This window comes from Phoxinus phoxinus (assembly GCF_949152265.1).
Source record: "Phoxinus phoxinus genome assembly, chromosome: 7".
Classification (NCBI taxonomy): Eukaryota; Metazoa; Chordata; class Actinopteri; order Cypriniformes; family Leuciscidae; genus Phoxinus; species Phoxinus phoxinus.
Genome location: NC_136882.1, coordinates 30962344 through 30978683, shown reverse-complemented (window position 1 = coordinate 30978683; position 16340 = coordinate 30962344). Strand labels below are relative to the sequence as shown.

General features: G+C 37.3%; 1 protein-coding gene across 5 annotated transcripts in view; it reads right to left on the bottom strand.

Annotated features, from left to right (window-relative positions):
• Window positions 1-12728, bottom strand: part of map2 (microtubule-associated protein 2) — a 109165-nt gene extending 96437 nt beyond the window's left edge. For 4 of the 5 annotated variants that reach the window (XM_079619378.1, XM_079619380.1, XM_079619381.1 and 1 more), the window contains exon 1: window positions 12667-12722. The gene's annotated coding sequence lies outside the window, so the exon portion shown is untranslated. Of the gene's footprint in view, window positions 1-12666 lie in introns of all 5 variants that reach the window. The other variant, XM_079619379.1, reaches the window with a different exon arrangement.
• Between the last annotated feature and the right edge of the window lie 3612 nt (window positions 12729-16340).

Below are 16340 nucleotides of genomic sequence, written 5' to 3'. Positions count from 1 at the left end.
CTTTCACACAGCAATCCCGGTAAATTACCGTAACATTACCAGAATGACTTAACTGGTAAATACACAATATGCTATTCACACAAGCAACAGCGTTCTTTTTACTGCTAAGAGATCATTCCCAAACCTGTAGCAAAATACCGATAAATTCTTTGATGTCAGTCATCGGAAATTATCTTTAAAGGGGTGGTAAAGTATGATTTCACTTTTCTAACTTTAGTTAGTGTGAAATGTTGCTGTTTGAGCATAAACAACATCTGCAAAGTTACAATGCTCAAAGTTCAAAGCAAAGGGAGATATTTGCTTTTAAAGAAATATATTTTTAAGGACTACAACAAAGGCTGGTAGGGACTACACCACATTCCTCCGGGTTTAGTCACATTAGCAAGTCTAAAATGTACATAAGCCCCGCCCCCGGGAACAAGCAGTCCATGTTGAGAAGAGGAAAAGTTGTTGTATAAGAGTACATTTGTGAGTCAGCTCAAACTTTAGCATTCATATTTTCACATGCAATCGAAAGTCACTCTGTGTGCATCTCACAACAGTTCCTATACGAGCGATTTATACATTACCATGACAGAATATGCTAATTGAAGATATTTAACTTCACATCAGCAACATACATTCATCAACTAACCTTTCAGGGACGTCCTGTTGCATTCTACATATTGTCACTTCTTCTTGAGGCTCTCCATCTTTGTCTGACTCCGTTCTGACATTAAAGGCATAACAGTTTCTGTCATTTTAGTCAGTGTGTCTGTGAGGTAATAGCAGCTGATAACACACGCAAGCTCTTGAAACCCCGCCCTCTGCAGCAGCTCATTTGCATTTAAAGGTCCAGGCACAAAACGGTGCGTTTTTGCAAATCCTCAAAAAGTGACAACTTTAACATGCTTTATAAAAAATATATGTGAGGTATTTTGTGCAAAAACTTCACACACACACTCTGGGGACATCAGAGATTTATTTTACATCTTGTGAAAATGGCATTTTATCACCCCTTTAAACGCAGCGCCATTGTCTTCATCTGCCCGCATGAGGAGAAGCACTTTAGTTTCACTATTTGTGCAATTTGAGATTTTTTTTTTGACGTCTGAGTGGCAGGCATAAGGGATGATCAAACATAATGCGTTTTTGCTCTTAAAAACAACCGCAATGCTGATGAATGGAAAAGAAGGCTGGGTCTCGAGCGTGACGTTGAAAAAGCAACAAGACAAAGATGAACATCTAGCACATATATAAATAGAAAAATTATTACAAATTTTACTGTATACTTTTTGATGTCCGCAAATTCTAGCTTCGTACCTATACTTTGTGCGTGCTAACGGTCTATGGGTAATACCGGTTATCTTGATTCCGTGTTCACACAGAGCACATCACGGGTAATTTACTGGTAATGGTACAACTTCCCTTACTGGTAAATTGTCAGAACCAATTTACCGGTATTTTCGAAAAGGTCTTGTTCACACATCTCTTACCGGTAATTTACCAGTAACACTATGGAACACTATGGAAGTCAATGGCCCGTCAACTGTCTAGTTACCAACATTCTTTCAAATATCTTCTTTTGTGATCAACATAAGAAAGAAACTCGTACAGGTTTGGAACAACATGAGGGTGAGTAAACGCTGACAAATTTTTCATTTTTAGGTGAACTATCCTTTTAAAAGGAAAACCGGTGCAGCAAGGCAAAGATCACAATCATGTCTGCAAAACAAAACGTGACGGTTATTAGAATCAAAGTCGCTGGATAACAAACGAGTGGTTCCTCAGTGGGTCACAACTGTCAGATGTACTACGCCTTAACCCCATTTCACTAAAGTAGCAAGGTTTCCCCAGTGCCTTGTGGATGCCAGTGGCCAATCTAGCACTTGAACCCAAAGTCTTCTGCGACCTAAAAGGACTGCAGTGCCGGGCCCTCAACGGCTTACTTCCACATGGACACATCTTTGTAGAGGCTCCTTTGTGTGATCCACAGTCTTCATTACTCCTCAGTCACATGGCTACTGTTTCCATGGTTGTGGTTGCCATGGTGACGCATACATTTAGACCAGTAGAGGTTTGCCACCATTAACCACTAATGCTTATATGCTAAAGGGCTTCATTAAAAAAATAAAAAGTTTGATGTTCCTTCAAATTCCATTTAAAGTTTTGTGCTTTTCATGCCTCACAGCTATTGAGAGCATTTCAGTGCACCGCTAAAAGATCTGACCAGCAGAACGGAAAGAATGTGTTCTCACAACAATGGATGCTGATAATTAACAAACACAAAAAAAACTGGACAAGGTCATTAAAGAAAATTGTTTAACAGGAAGGAATCTTCAATCGACCGACTGATTAGTGAAATTAAGTACAAAAGCAACACAGCAATGTTATCAGACAAGCTTCATTCAGAAGGCACACAGCTTTATCAGCTCTTATCAATGCCAATAGAGGAGCTCACAGAATACTGGGATCCATTCAGTATGCACACACACACACACACACACACAGACATCCAACAGTAAGCCAAGTATGTTATTATTATATATTTCAATTGGTATTTTGATTTTCAATCTAAGTTTAACCCTTCAACACATACCTCAGGTCTTTAGTGACCCAGGACTTCACTCACTACCCTCCTCATCATTAATTTTTTTTAAGTTAGACATCAACCTTCTTATTATTCCTCAATCAATGTATTATAAACAATATAACAAGAAAAAAATTTAATTATAAAAGAATGCCTGTTAAAATTGTATAGGGTCGCTAACGACCCGAGGTGTGTAACAGTGTGAGTATATTTTTCTGCACAACAATAATTGAATATTTGATGACTAAATAAGTGCAATTCACCTTTGAATGAAGTACAATACACAATGATGAAGTGACGTTTCACTCATAGTTACAGCAGGCAAAAAACAAAAGAATGAAGTACCATCAGAAAAGCTGGAAATGGCTCTGCGATTTATTGCAGAGCAAATAATGAACGCAATCAAATATTAGTGTCACTGTCACTTGATGGTGGATCTGTCAGCGATCAAATTATTGATGTTTGAATTTATAGTTTATGTTTATATGAAGAGTTTATAACATAGAATATGTTTGAGATCGCGAATATGAGCCAGATGCTGAATGTAAATGAGCTCTGATGAGGACAGTGATGATGTTATAAAACATCTGCTCAAACTGAACCCTTTCAAGCTCCAAAAGGTACCAAAATATGCTTGATTTTATTCTTCTGTAGATTGTAATTGTACTCTAATATCAGGAGAGTTTTATATTATCGCGACAGGTAGGATCCATCCATGTTAGATCCATATTTTTTCCAAGATTCATTGATAAATAGAAGGGAGAGCATTTATTTGAAAGAAATCTTTTGTAACATTATAAATGTCTTTATTTATTAATTTAATGCAATCTTGCAGAATAAAATTATTACTTCATTTAAAAAACAAAAAATCTTTCTTGAAAAGCAGTTTAGATCTACAGTATGTTGATTGCTTGAGTAGGTTTGCTATAGAGTAACGAGTGCACATTAAAGATGACCTTACTTGGCCAAGTAGTCGCATCTGCATTTGTGTCCTTGCATTTACTGTAGTATGTTTCTGGCCTTGGCATCGACTGGAGTGACTGCTCTGTTGGAGGCCTTGCATGTAAGCTCCTTCCCTTTGAGGCTGAGCTACAGCAGCCAGATAAAGCTGTCTGGAGTCCAGACTATGACAGACTTAGCTTCTGCCTCACCCTGCTCCTCTGCTAGCACAAACTGCGCCATAAAACACCAGCATCAATTGCAAGAATGAGTTCAAAGAAGGGGGAGGAATATGGTATAGTTCACATTTTGTTAACACTCCGAAGAAATTAATACTTCTATTCGGCAAGGATGCATTTAATTGATCAAAAGTGACACAGTAAAGGATTTTACATTATAACAAAACTTTTCTATTTCGAATTAATGCTGTTCTTTTGAACTTTCTATTCATCAAACAATGGTTTCCACAAAATATTAAGCAGCACAACTGTTTTCAATGCTTCTTCAGCACCAAATTAGTATATTAGAATGATTTCTGAAGGATCATGTGGCACTGAAGACTGGAGTAATGATGCTGAAAATTCAGCTTTGCCATCACAGGAATAAATTACATTTTAAAACTGTACTTTACATAGTAATTATATTTTACAGTATTACTGTTTTTACTGTAAACTGTATTACACATTTATTTTAAAAATCTTATTGGTAATTTCAAAGAGGGAAATACTTTGGCTTGTCTAACTTAATAAAAAAAATAAAAAAAATATCAATACATAAAAATACAACGAGTAAATAAATAAAAATACTTAAAAAATGTTAAATTAATACTATTATTCAACAAGTCTTGATCTACTGTCATAGGAATAAAGAATTTGATATGTTTCCATTAAAAATATGTTCTTTTACAGTTTTATAAAATGTCACATAATATTAAGCGAAGCGTCAGTTCTGGCAGGTCACGTTAGTCAAGCTCGCATCAGCTGACTCTCAGCTGATCCACGTATACCTATAGGAATACAACGCCTATCACTGTATACTGTACATATATAAGCTTCTTCAGTATTATCAGCAGCTATCGCGTTTCTCAGGAGCTAATTACCCTCCTCCATCCCCAGCTCCTCCTCTCGTCAGTCAGGATTTGGCATTCTGATTCCCCCTGAATCAGAATAAATTCTCGAATCATGTTGTACTTTAAAAACCATGAATTAATGATATCTGCAATACATTCAAGTTGGTTCTGTTCTGTTTCCCCTAAGGGGGGTTATTGCTGCTCTCCCTGCTCTATCTATGCTAGGCTGCACGGATGCGCAGGGAGTTATTGCCCAGAACAGAACATACCGCCAACCCTAACTGTATGATAATTGTCAATCGTATTTGACAATAGTGCTCCTGACAGAAATTATATTTTCAAGGAAAAGCATAGAAAAATTAATCAAAGTCATTTTCAGCTCTTGTTTGATAAGATAAACTTTCCTTACTTAAATCTCAACCACTCAAGTCTGTTTTCTAGGATGACAGCTATTTAATTTATTCCGTAGGTAACTCATGAAGTCTTTAGAAAAGTGTTTGCTGGAGCAGATCCTGTTCTGGGACACACACACACACACACACACACACACGTAAGGCTTTGGCAGTGAAAGGGATCATTGAGGCCGCAGTTATGCAGGGAGGGGAGTGTCAGTTCATGGATTAGCTGTACGTCACCTCCACAGTTACGTAAATCTGTGCCATAACTGTTCCATTCTGCCTGTACATAACAGACAGAAACATCCAGAGCTTCATCTCTTTAAAGAGCCTCATTCTGCCACTCCACAGCCTATAGCAAAGTCAATAAGCACCATCACAAAGAACAACCCAAGGGTCAGCTCACTGAAACTTCAGAAACCAATATGAGTATCTGACTCACCTAACTCTCATCTTTCACCTGTAGTGACAGTCCAGCCACACATCCAACAGTTTATGAAGAGGTCTGTTAGTCAGTAAATGGTGTTAAAAGTATGTAACATCTTCAAAGAAAGCTGTGAAAAGTGCCACAGTGTATTTTATGATATGTAATAGCATATAGCCTATTTAAAACAAAAGAAAAAAGACTAACCAAATTTCAACCAGGAGCAAAGGTAAAATGTTTAATTACTGCACCACAATCCTGCCTCAAACTCAGTATATTCTTATTTGGAACACACACACACACACACACACAAAGAATTTTAGGTAAATAGTTTAGAACAGAATTTAACTGTCAAACTCCAAAATAGCATAAAAAGTAGCATAACAAAAATAAAGTGGTCCATATGATTCGAGTGCCATATTCAAAACTCCTAAAGACATACAATACATTGATGTTCATGAAAGAAGTAACATGAACAAATCTTTCTTTTGAATCAAATGTTTTTAATGAATCAGTTAATCCAGTTCACAAGAACTAAATGATTAATTTTTGAATCGTATTGATTTGATTCTTGAGTTGGACGATTATCGGTAATAATTAATGAAAGCTATTGTATTTACCATTGTTATGGTCTTATGGTGCTTTGGGGGGGACTTGAAAGTACCAGTTTATTACATTCACTTACATTATATTTTTTTTAAATGTGGCCGATATTTTTCAAAAATTCCCCTTTTGCAAAAGAAAGAAAAATGGATGCATGTTAACAGAATGTTAGATGCTTTAGATGTCCCTGTATTGAAAATCTTGAACCTGAACTTTAATCCATGAACACTGCCTATCATTCTATTTTCATATTGATAAAACTGTAAATCGTGCACTTTAAAACACATTCATGATCACTGTCACACCAGCCAAGCTCCCATTCACTCACTACAGTTGCCCAACTCAATACATCATTGAACCGTGTGAAACGTACACACACACACACACACACACACACACACACACACACACACTCCCAGACACACATTTATCTTTCAGGCAGATGAGCTTACAGAGAACATCTGCCTTTATTACTATAACACATTTATCATGCCCAAACTGAAACTTGTATACTATACGCTGCAAAGAAATGCATGTTCTCCTTCAGAGGTCAGACAAATATGATTATAAACTGGACGTGAAAGGCCATTATTTGTTAACGCTGCCCTTTAGCCCTGGGGAAATGATAGGGGTATGGATTAGATGGGGTGCTGGTTCTCCTGCTGATAACAAGCCTCCTCCACATCAGCAGGTTTAAGGTAGAGGAAGACGCCGGTCCTTTGTTCTGCCCCAAGCCTTAGTGGGGGAGGGTTATGGAGCAAGAAGAGCCTATGGGCAGCTCAGAGTCAAACAGTGGCAGACAGATTAGACCACTAGACAGCTTAGGGCAATCCGTAATGACAAACATCTAACTTGAGACACTCCCCAGCAAAGCACCGTCCAGCACACAAGGTTATAAAGTAACAACAATATACAACAATAATAACATCAATAACAACGACAATAAGAAGCAGAAGAAGAAAAATTATTATTCATGCAAATATCAACACTATTTTTTATAAATGATGCTTTATTAATATAAATAATATATTCTACTCAGATCATAATTAATATTAAACTTAATTAATAATAAAAATAATTCAATACATTTAAATACTAAATATATATTTTTATTAGCAATTTTAATAATACATATTATTAGTAGTATTATTAGCTGAACATGCATGTATATCTGAGTGTGATTAATACAAATAAATATCAAACAATTCTAAATCTATTCCTGGGCGATTCATTTCCTTATGAAAAAAATGCCAAACATGTCGGCTGATGTAACACTCATTCTGCATTTGTGGAATGCGCATTATCTAGTGTTAGATGCTTGCGGTAATTGGGTGTAGAGGCGACCTGCTTTTCGGGAGCCCACAGGGAGAACAGTGAGATCATTGTTTTGGGGTCCACAGCACTGCAGCTCACTTTCCAGAACAGTTCCCCGGTGAAAGCATTGCTACACTCTGAACACATTTACACAGTCCAAATAAACTTCCTGCTCTCACACGCTGACTGTACCTGTTCGAAATTCATGTAAATTAATCTGGCACCAAAGGTCAAACCTGTCAAAGACATAATACCTTAAACCTGGGAAAGCCATGTCCTACACCAAATGGCAAAGAACATTGAATACATTTCCCTTACTTCGGTTCAACCGGTATAGTAGGAAGAGCCTTGATTTTAATCTTATTTGCAGCAAGCAATTAAGGCAAATTAACTTCAGTCCCGATGATTTCAGTAAATTCAAGCCGTGCTAATGCAAGGTAAAAACCACATGCCGGTTTCTGCTGTCAGTGCAAAGCCAATAACACAGCTTAACAAGTAGTGGCTAGCTTACAGGAATACACCAATTACACACTGACTGCATGTAAACATTATTCAAAAATGATGGTTTTCAGTTGTTTCTTGTGAATAAACTATAATAATCCAAACAAAAAATTATTGCAAACAAAAATGAATTTCCAGACGTTATTACTCCCCCACCTGCATGTGACGTCATTGACAATGGTCCTATATTGTTGAACCAACGTGATACAAACGATGGAGGTGTTAAAGAACATCTAACTTTCAATGCATTAATTAAGGTCATTTATCATGGGTCACAAACTCTTTAGTTAATTTAAAGTCCGCGTGAAAATCCAAATATACTTTGTTAGCAAACATTAGTCTTGTGGTAACCAATTAATATGTGCAGGTTAATCCAAAGGAGAAAAAAAAAGTTTGTCGTTGTAATCCCAGATTTGACATCTTGGAATGAACATTAACCACTCCACTCCAACCGTCAGACAATACTGAAGTAAAGACGGTTGCAACTTCCGATTCACACAGACTTTAAAGGGATAGTTCACTTTAAAATGAAAATTCTGTCATCATATACTCACCCTCAAGTTGTTTCAAACCTGTATGAATTTCTTTCTTCTGCTGAACACATGGGACCTGGTAACTGTTTTGTTACTGACATTTTTCAAAATATCTTCCTTTGTGTTCAGCAGAAGAAAGAAATTCATACAGGTTTGAAACAACTTGAGGGTGAGTATATGATGACAGAATTTTCATTTTAAAGTGAACTATCCCTTTAAGGCTATTCTATAGCTATATCTAATAATATAAATGTAATTATTTAAAAAAAAAAGCAGTTCAAATGATGACATCTTCCTAAAATGTGATTATATATAGTTTAAACTCTTTATTATGTACATAAATGGACCAAGGTGAACATATTTAGACCTATTAGGTGAACCCTGTTTTGTTTTCAGACCGTTGAATATAACTTTCAAAAAAAGTGTAGTACAAATGTTACTGCCACTCGTCAACAGCAGCAGTTGCTAGGCGACAACAATCCTCTGTAGGCTAGTGCGTCCCATTTCACAACGCTCGGTCCGACCATAGCAGCCTTTGAAGGTCAAGTCCTTCGAAGGATGCAGCCTCTGAATTAGTACACAGCTTATTTGTTAGCCTATTGATAGGAGCTGTTTCCCGACATAAAATCTAGTATCACCCCACACCATGGCAAACCTACAGTAGAACAGATTCCTCTGTGTTCAACAACAGTAGCTTTGAACCGCACCCAGGATGTCAGGACTCGAGCGATACATTTTTAGACCCTACAGCGTCATTGATCCAGCGGGCAGGAGGTGATGAGAAGGTGGCTGGGATTAATGCCTCGCCTCCCTACCAATTCATTAGAGATACGTTATGCATATGCCTGCGTCTTCAGAGCGCTTGCAGCCAAAGGAAATCAATGGCCACAACATCATATGCAAAGACAGAGTCTATCAGTCTCTCTTCTGAATAACACAGCAAGTGCTTTTCACATATTTCACTGACAAAAACGGTTTGAAAGCGGAGTAGTGCTCCAATACACATCCTTTTGCGTTGTTCAACACAAACCAGTGCACAACCACCACTCCACTATAACAGGCTGTCATATAAAGGTGCTCTTTGAGTCTGGATAAGCAGAAAACGGCAAGACAAGGACAAAGACCATTCTCTTTAAAATGTTAATATAATCATAACGCTCACTGAAGTAGGCGAAGCAATTGCTTGCACAAAGGTTGTAATAATGTAATTGGGATCCCTTTGTTCGCATGGTACATGACTCGTTTTGTATGCACAGTGTACCTCCATAACCCCAACAGCACAGCCTCAAGGACGACTTCATCTACGCAAAACTCAAAAATGTGTTCCTTTAACTCACATGGATATAATTTAGCATTACCTTGAATACAATCAATAAAAAAATCAATAGGTTGGGTAAAAAATGACCCACTAAGTAGCACAGTACTGTACATTCTCATCCACACAAATTCCTTTAAAAGGAGCTGGAAAAATCCTGAGGATAATCACACTTAATTATTACATTTCCTGCAGAATAAAGCAAAAAAAATATGTAACTTTTGGCCCTATAGCCATTTAAAAATAAAACTGCATGCATTTTGCGGAAGGCCTTTGTTTGGGTTCTGTTTCAGCTCTGCGTGACTGTGCTTATGAATATGATTATCCTACTGATCATAAAACATACAAGGCTTAAGAGATATAACCAGTTTAGATGGAAAGGATCTTAAGCTGAGTAGCTGAAGACGTTACTTATTAAATATCTATATACAGTATATATTCCAGAACAGGTCTACAAACAAAATGAAAGACACAATAGATCATATTTTACAATTAACTCTGTTAGAGAGCTACAAATGGCAATTTATCTGTTCAATAAAATACCTTACTCGCCTGTTAAATAATAAAATGCCATCTCCGCATCACTTTTAAAACATTTCAAATTCCTCTGTTCTCGCCATCTCCGAAAAGCCAAGCAAATCTTGATTCCTGTTTTAATACAAGCTTAGTTTGTCGCATTCTCTTTTTTCCAGCAGACTCTCCTCTGTTCTGCGTTGGTTTTAAAACAGGTGTCAATCATCCTCGCTCGTTGTGACAACTAACCTATGCCACTCCCACATGCGTCAAAGTAGCCAGAGCAACTTTTCTCTATTTACAAATATGACGAGACACACAAGACGAGTGACTCAAGTACGCAATTTCACGTGAAAAGCAAGCTCGGTCTAAAATATAAACACTTATAATGACTTACCATAGTGAATTAGTGTAAGATAAAAACACACACAAAAAAAAAGTTACATACTGCATCCCTAGTGAAAGATAAATGTGAAAAACTAAAATCTAAAATCAAATGTATTTGAAATACATTTATTTTATGGCAAGTATACTACAAATACATTTACATATTTATGTACTATAAATATTTTTGTACTATTTATGTAATATAAATTGTAGGCCTACTTTCACTATACTAAATTGGTAGGCCTTTACTTAAAGTATGCTAAATTGGAACAACAAATTTTGTAGACAACAAACTTTAGTTATCTGGAAATAGTGCTGAGGTCCAGCTAAAGATATACTTAAGCATATTTGACTGTGTAAAAGTAGAACTATTGCAAGTATACTTTCGGTTCACTTTAAATATCTTGCATTTAAAGACTGATATTATACAGAGATCATACTATCCCAGTGATATTAAAACACATTTTTAGGCTTAATATTAAGACATTTGCATAGTGCAATAAAGAAGTACTCCAAATAAAGTTTAATTATAATATTTATTTCAAGAAGTCTCAACCGATTTGTCAGTAAATATGTTAATGGGTTTGTAGTATCCTTAGTATGAAATAAATAGATTTTGGTACAGCTTTTTTTCACAGGGGACCTTTTAATAAAGTAAACTCAAATACACCCTGAAACCCACTTAAAGGGATAGTTCACTCAAAAATTATGTCATTAATTATCTAAATATTTTACCTACCCTCATGAATTTCTTTTTAAAACCATTTAAAACTATAGCGAAGAAATACACTCTTTTTAAATCTTATTCAATTAAAACAAATTGTGTGTGTGAGTCTCATTTTTTCCCGTATATATCTCGGGAACCGGCCAGTGTCCCTACAATGAAATGACTTAATAAACATACTAAATAGCATCTTAATGAAATCATAAAAACGTTTGAAGCTTATGTTTAAGGCTATGTAAACCATTAGCTCAGAATAAAGGCAACAGGAGTCAATGGAAAGTCCCCAGGATACGCATGTGTGAATGCAGGACTCCAACTTTTTGTCTTCTTTTAAACATCTGTTGTATTTGATGAAGAGGGCAGTCTGCGAACAGATGGTCAAAGCTCATGACCCGTGCTGCGGACTCTGACGGGTTTAGACACACTAACACTCGCATGCCAATGGACGTTATAAAATAAATGGCACATACAGGGACATAGGGACTTGCGCAGATATATCAGTCATCCAGTAAAGGGCGCTGCATTAAACCTCAGCTCTCTTTTCATGAATAAGCGTGAGCCGGCAGGCTGCCAATGCAGGAATGCACCATGTCTTATCAGAAAGAGCATCATCATCACTGATGGAGTCTTTTATATAGCCTCAAGGCGATGGTTTGCGAGACATTAACTCATCATTCTGATCTTTTCAGCATAACCTTTCATTGTAGGTGTTTAAATATGGAAAACATACTGATCAAATGTAACCATAATATATCTATTTCAGCAGGGACATCAAAATCAGTACTGATAAAAAAAGAGAGGTGCAGAATAACTCAGAGGTGGTTAACACTGGGTAGCTGTGGTTTCAGCACCATCTCTGCTGGACTGCAAAATCTCCTCTGCGACAAAACCAAATCATGTCATGGACCAAGTCTCCTCCTTTTCATATGTAGATCAGATTAGTTCCATTAATAATACACAGCCTCAAAGACAAATCATACGACTATGACAATAAAATGAAAATCATTGGATTTTCAGCACAAAGAAGCATTTTTAAACAGATACAAATGAAGAATTTAAGCAGTCGTTTGAGAATCAAATCAAAGTTCGCACACATTCTCAAAAGTTAAGCATTGTATGTAATGGAAATAAGGAGTGTTAGCCTATTCCATCAATCTGAAGCACAGTATCCGCAACATTGCAGTGAATGGAACAATGCGTCCTTTCTCAAGCAATAGATTATCTGTCCCATTAACATCTTTAAAAGCACGGATTAGAGGAATTGAAATAGCAGCGTGTCAAAGAACTTCAGAGAATATACAGGTATATATATGCAAATCATGCTGACCGTTTAAACTCGATATTATGGCTTTATGTAAATAATGAAATATAGTGGTTTACCTGTTCGGCGTGTTGCGTCCGCTGCAGGCTTCCTCTCGGAGCGCTGTGTGAACGCCGGTACTAGTGAAGAGCCGCCCACACTTCATCACGCCCACTGCCACTTAACCTCGCCCACTACTGAATAATTACCGTAAATCACAGTGTGAATGCGCACATCCAGCAAAACGATATTTATCTTTCAGTAGCAAGGGTGGACTAAATTTATCAAAAGTGATAGTAAAAACATTTAGGCTAAATTACTACAAAAAGTCTATTTCTATTTTGAAAATATAATATCGATTCATCAAAAAATCCTGAAAGAAGGTTTCCAAAAAAAAATAGTTTTCAACATTGATGATAAGACATGTTTCTTGAGCTGCCAATCAGCATATCAGAATGATTTCTGAAGGATCGTGGTTGGGGGTAATGATGCTGAAAATTCAAATTCGATTTTTCTTGTAGCCTATGCCAAAAATCATTAGGATATTAGGCTAAGTAAAGATCATGTTCAATATATTTTGTGAATTTTCAAACGCAAAAATATGAAACATTTATTTTTGTGAGTGAATGCAGCACAATCGCGAACATAAATGGACAACTTTAAAGGCGATTTTCTCAATGTTTTGATTTTTTTTTTTTTGCAGCCTCAGATTCCAGTTTTTCAAATAGGCCTACCGGTAGTTGTATCTCGGCCAAATATTGTCCAATCCTAACAAACCATACATTAACGTAAAGCTTATTTAGCTTTCAGTTGATATATAAATCTCAATTTATAAAAAAAAATGACCCATGTGACTGGTTTTGTGGTCCAGGGTCACATTTCACAATTTAGACTTTCCATAGAAGAAGAAAAATGCACACCGGTTAGGAAAGACATGAGAGTAAATTAATGAAGATTTTTCTTCTAACCTTTTAAGTAATGTGTGACCTTAAATTGGACAAGTAAACATGTGGGTTTAGATGCATTTAACACAGCCTTTATTATAGCTAAGAGTCAGGCAACAAAATCTCATACTCACTCTAACCACATTCATCTCAGGGCAGATATCAAATTAGGGACCTATAAATTATGAATGATCCCCGAGAGGCCAGTTAAAACAACTGACATGTTTATACCAATGTACATTTTAGTTGATTGTCACAATTGGGTTCCAACTTGGTAAACAAACGCCGCCCTTCAAACCTCAGATGCTTGCCAGTGTTTAAATTAAAAGATATGGTTTGAGTCATGTTGTCATAGAGACAAAAATGTAGTGGAGACAAAGTGATAGAGACACTCTCTTAAATTAGAAAAGCTGAAGGAAGGCCCAGTGCACACTCAAGAGCACTTATCACTATGGAGACAGCCCTTCCAAGGGGTGAGATTTGGGCGTGCATAATACTTGATTCAGGAGAGTTATAGTGTATCATGTCTGTCATGGTGTCTCTCACAGCAGTCAGGGGTCCGGTTTTAAAAGAACCTTCAGACAGATTTCCAACACTACTACCCACAGAATATGACAAAATGCACAACCTGTCTAAAATGTAGAGGCAAAATTGTTTATTATTTATCAAATATTGTATATTTTCATAATATTCAATTCAGTTCAATTCAATCCAGTCAGGCACACCCTAATTACTATTTAAAATCACAATAAAAATATCCCCATAAAGACCATTTTATTAATCTAAAGAACCTTTTGTGTAATGGAAAAGTTCCATGGATGTTAAAGGGGTCCTATTATGCACTTTTACGAAGCCTTGATTTTGTTTTGGGGGTGTACTGGAATATGTTTTCATGCTTGACTGTTCAAAAATGCATTATTTCTCACATGTTTTACATTAATACAGCACCTCACTCCCCAGTCTGCAAGTAGCCTATAGGTCTCTAGAGGACAGGAGTTACCAGATCAGTGGGCGAGGCCTTTTTCAACCGCGTTACCCGATTTGCCCACGTCACAGTGTGGGTAGGGTTTAGGGGTGGGGTCGGGTGAAGGGCATCATTTTCATTGCATGATTTATAAACACCCACCAGTTTGAAAACACCCACACATTTAGAAACGCCCACTTTTATTCCGCAGGACCCCATACTGGCTCGAACTGATTTTGATGAAGTCCCTCCTTCTGAAATACGAAATGTGCTGTTGGTTAGCTTGTCCAGTGTGTCGTGATTGGCAGCGAATAGCATGTGTTCGGGAAATGTCCTGCACCTCCATAACTGCGAGGTCTTCTCTAAGTGTAAACATTACGAATGGCGTCATTTTCAAAACAATTCGAGCCTGATTCAGACCCTGACAATGTTAACAAACAAGAGGATCATGCAGAACGGATTTTATACAGACATTGCAGGCACGGATTTCACAGGACGTTTCAGAGTGGTGTGTTTTGTGCTCAAACAGCAACATTAAACACTAACTAAAGTTGAAAAAGTGAACAATAACAGGACCCCTTTAAAGCAAGGCTATGCAGTCGCTTTTTGCTCGCAGGTTTCTCTAGCTCCCCCTACAGCTTCGGAATAGATATTTGACAACACTGTCGAATAACTTGTTGGTGACTCTCAGATACCAGAGGCTAGTAGATCAACAACATCAAAGCAGATGGGACATTCTTTAAAACGTCTTCTTCATTCGGGTTCGAACAGCGTGAGGGAGGGCAATAATGACATCATTTTAGCCGATTTTTTTGCCGTAAAGCAATTCGTTACATCGTGAGACCTGATATCACGCGATACTTCCTGACGCTGCGGCCGGCGCCCCGCCACCCCAAAGTTGCAAGAGTGTTTTTTCTGCTCACAGGCGATAGGGGGGTGCGAGACGACCACCATTCAATCCGAAAAAAGTAATATAACCATTCCGATGACTCCGAAGCTGTTCAGTTAAGGTAAAAAACCTGCATAGTTCACCTTTAAGAGTGTATCAGCGCACTGACTGCACCAACGTCATTGTAAAACTCCCCCTGCTGGCAGAAGTAAATCACTGATCCTCTCTCACTGGAGCTATAAATAATGATCTCCATTCTCAGTTCACAACAAAAGAGTCTTATGGAGCTTTCAGAACAGCACAGATCAATACTGTGGCTATGCGTCACACAGACTATTCACCTATTCTGCAGAAAAAACTGTGTTTTGACAGTTACGGAGAGGGACATTTCAGATACTCTGTTCCAAAGCCCTAGTGAACAGTCTACCAGCATGTTGAACCATCAGAGGCTTTTCCAAAATATCATGTTTTTGCCAATCCATCCAATGTGGTGTAGTATATAATCCTAAAAATGCACTGCACCAAGCATAGTGATGAAATAAATCCGAGATGGTGGAGGAGGCTAGAAAAAATGTAGAATGTTAATTAAAAACTAAAGAACTATTGCTAAAATAATTCAAATTCTTAAAAAGATCTAATAGAAAAAAACTTTTATTTTTAGGATGCTGTCTAAAAAGAGCCTGTAAGCTAAGTGTTGTGTTCAGACTTTTTAAGAAGTGGACGTCATTAAGAAGAAAAGCAAGTGTGATAATATCTTATGGACAGGCTCAGATGAAGGCTGCAACCTTGACCCCTACTTATAGCCAATTAGCCTTTCCCCAGTGAGTGTGTAGATGTGTGTGGGCTGCTGGTGAGATGGCCTAATCAGCTTACTGCTCAAAAAGATCAAAGACTACACACACACACACACACACACACAAGCGCAGGGACACGCAGGCAGACCAAGGATCAATGCAA